The 3802-nt window shown below is 43.5% G+C and overlaps 1 non-coding gene across 1 annotated transcript; it reads right to left on the bottom strand.

Moving 5' to 3' along the window:
- Nucleotides 1-2775: 2775 nt before the first annotated feature.
- LOC113436431 (U6 spliceosomal RNA) lies at nucleotides 2776-2882 on the bottom strand. Its single transcript, XR_003374081.1, has one exon. It is a non-coding gene; the product is annotated as a U6 spliceosomal RNA (small nuclear RNA).
- Nucleotides 2883-3802: the final 920 nt, after the last annotated feature.

Raw genomic sequence — 3802 nt, 5'->3', positions numbered from 1 at the left:
TCATTCTAATAGTTTCTAAATAAAAGGTGATGGTGAGGCCCATGGTGTCGCCTTGTAAATTTTCGCTATTGGCGCTTGTGGCCCATGTTGTCAACATCACAGTGCTCCAGGTCAAATGAGCAGTGATGCCCCTGGGTACAGGAAGAGATTGTGTTTCATAGGACTTGGGAATTGTGCTCTCAGCCACTTACCGGTCATTGAGGAAGAGGTCTTGCGCCCAATGGTGGGTGATTGAAAAGAAACGAAGAGAATCTTTGTTTCCTAATACACTTTGTGCGGTTGAAATATATGCAGAAAGCTCGCCTTACATCTAGATTGTAGTATTGTCATGCCAGATGTTATGTCGGTTTCAGACAAATCTGCAGGAGTATCAGTTCCTATGGTCTGTAAAAACCCAAAATTTATCTATGGGTAAAAGATGGATCTGGACTAAGGACCACTTTGTCTGTGTGAGAAATACAGAGCTCCTGTCTAACTGACAAGGCTACTAGATCCAAGATGTAACTGGCTGATGTAATGGCAATCAAGGTAACCACCTTGTACGTTAGGAATGGAGATGCATGGTCTACATGCGCTCAAAGGGAGTTTTCTTGAGTGCAGTAAGGACCTTGTTGAGGTCTCATGTGTGATATCAATGCACTACAGGAGGCTGTAAGATTGTAGCCCCGTGCAAGAAACTTGCATATGCATGGGTGATGAGAGATGGACTGCAAGTCTCCTAGTGATGACCGATGCTAAGGCCTCCCCTTTGCCTGTTTATATGAACTAGATAATAATAATATGTAATTTAAATAACCCTGCCATCTAACAGGTGTTCCCCTGAGATGGACAGCCAGAGCCATCAGAACCTTCGTAAGAACCTTGGGCAGATGACAACCCAAAAGACAGTGCAATGTATTCAAAACATTGAGTATTATAACAAAAACTAAGAGGTTTGCTATGTGAGGATCTAATTGGAATGTGAGGATGGGCCTCCATTAAGTCAATGGAGGGTAGAAAATCACCCCTTCTGAAGCTCAGAAGTATGGAGTTCAGTATACTCATATTAAGCTTCCTATGAACTATGGATCGATTAAGTCATTTTAAAACTAAAATTGCCCCTGCTGATCCGGTGCCACAGGTCAGTTGCCTGGATCTCCAATAAATGAACAATAGCTGTCTCCATCATGCTTCTTTTAACAGGATCCCCAGAGAGAGAGCTAGTAATGCAAAGGTTCTGGGGAGAGGATAGAAATTCTATAGCCAGGCCTAATCTGATCTCTAACCCAGGAAACAGAGGTAGAGGCACCCCATCTGTCTGTGAAAGGCTTGAGCCTTCCACCAATAAGGGCACAGTCGTGAGGCCTATGTTGTGCCTCAGAGACCTCTATTTCATGTTCCTGAAGAGATTCTCTTGCTCCGCTCTCCCCTTCAGTATCTATTACCAGATCAGAAGCTATCTGACTGTTGGTGATTCATGTGTCCAGATGGTCCCTGGAGTCTAGAGAGAAAAAGTCCCTGGTAGAGGGAACCTCCAAAAAGCTAGGAAGGACTATTTTGGGTTCTATGAAAAGAGGGGAACTTATATTCTGCTTCTAGTCTCTATCAGAGATAAGTCAGGGGCACCACCAACCAAATTATCTCCCTATATTGGGGAGGAGGAAGCTTCCATTAGTTGTGTGATATCTGCTTGCCAATGTCTGAGCCATAGCAGTAGGCGAGGAGTAACCTGAGATGCCCTGGCTCGAGCAGATAATTTAATAGAGTTTTGCGGCATCCTTGTGTGCCCTGATATTGAAATTTGAGATAATCTCCCTCAGATGGCGGAGCAACCTGAGAGACGATCTAGTAAAAAAAAGGGGAATGTGGCCGACTCCACTCTTATGGCTGTCACATCAGATTGACATGCCCTGCATGGAGACAACTTGACCCTATATATCCTTTGACTTGAGAGCCTCTTCTGCTTCCATTGGAATTGCAGAAGAGGATGATAATTGCCATTATTGTTTTATCTACTATCGTGGTGATGAGAAATTTAGCAGAATCAGAAAATCAAATTAAAAGTTTTCTATCATATCCTGTAAGAGGGGTATATGCCACTGAAGAGACCCTTTGTTTCTAGATGAGGTCCAAAAACCTCTGTGGGACAGTTATGACTTCCTCTTACATTATTGGTTGGGAGAAGATTAAATCGTCTGGCCCCTCTTACAGTAACGATTGTTGGGCCGAAGGGAATGGAATATCAAGGCAGGCAGTAGGTTTTTTTGTTTTGAAACAACAAAGACTTGAGGGCGAAACAGACTTGAAGGTCGGTGGTCTGGCTTAATGCCTTCAATGTCTGACATGCCCCCCCCCCTTTTAGGGGATTTGCCTCTGACATATTTTGGTCACTATCGCGAGTAGACCCTTCCTCAACCTGTTCCACCTGATCTCTAGTTCACCCTCATCCTGTGCATCATGTGAATGTGTAACAGGATTATATAATACTCCCCTGAAGGAGGTACCTGCTGGTAATGAAGGTCTGTTCTGCATAGTAACTAAATCGAGCGAGAATCGAGGTCAGATTGTGGAGGCTGCCTAGCCATCAACTTCTACTGTACCCCAGCTGTGATGCCTCTTCAAGTTGTCATGTCCCTCCAGGCCTTCAATTTGTCAAGGATATCCTCTGGGAGGAAGAATTCTGGCATGGGCCCACAACTGTCTGTCAAGCAAGTAGCGTTGCTGAAGGCCTGGGTTGAACCAGTCCCTCTGAGGCACTCCTGGATGGCATTGAGAGATCCAGAGATGGAGGCAAGGTAAAATATGGAACACTTTACAAAATTGCATTTCATCCTTGTGCAAGGGCCATGCTAATCTTCTCTGTATCATTCATATTTTAGTATATGTGCTGCTGAAGCGAGCACTCTGGAACTGGCACCAGCCTGGCTGGGGAAAAGGACTGAGATTTCTGTTCAACCTCACTCATACATTTTTTTAAAAAAGATATGCTTATCTAACTCATTTTGGCATCTCTTGGCATCCTTTGTTGCCTTAGAGGTCTCTCTAGGACGTTTTGACCTACTTTGAGTTGGTTTATTGTCCTCTGAGGGTATTTTTGGTTGCCCTTGAAGATTCTGACCTAAAGCCCACAAGGTGAGATATCTATATCTATATGTTTATATGTGTATGAGATATTAATGGACTGTTGACTGGTTCAGAGGATTGATGTAAACAGAGGCAGGGAATCCTCTTGATATTTGCTCTCCCCCCCCTTTTTTTGTGTAAATTCAATTTATTATGTTATTATTCATAATAATATTGATATCATTAATAGTTATTATTGATAATATTTTTGTTATATCTGTGCACAGCTACTAACATAAATTGTTTTGCTGTTACCAAACTCATAATTAGATGACTGAATATGGAATCAAATTGTGAGGCCAAATAGAGAACACCTTTCAGGACCCGTATTGCAGTTGGGTGATCCTGCAGTCACTGGCCCTCAACAGCTTCCTGCCCAGGTGGACACGGGCCTTGGCGCTCACTGTTACTGTGCTGCTAGAATTCTGTGAGGGCTGCCAACTTTAAAAAGGGAAGCCCAATAGTCAACCTCAGAAAGAGGTCCGTAATTGGTATAAATTTCCCCTGGACCCTCATGGAGAGATCCTTGTGAGGGGAAGTGGCCTCTCAACAGATAATGCCATGGAATTCTTATTGTGAGCCAATGCGAATCTAACTAGAATTTGAGAATTTGAGCAGGAGAACTCTGAGTCCTGTGTCTCCACCCGATCAATAGCCCTTGCTTCTTCTATATACCTTGCGGGAGTATATCTGAAACTAC

Source organism: Pseudonaja textilis, chromosome 7 (assembly GCF_049901715.1).
Source record: "Pseudonaja textilis isolate UNSWEBS1 chromosome 7, rPseTex1.2, whole genome shotgun sequence".
Taxonomy (NCBI): Eukaryota; Metazoa; Chordata; class Lepidosauria; order Squamata; family Elapidae; genus Pseudonaja; species Pseudonaja textilis.
Note: the sequence above shows the minus strand (reverse complement) of the source record. Positions and strands in the feature narration are given on the sequence as shown.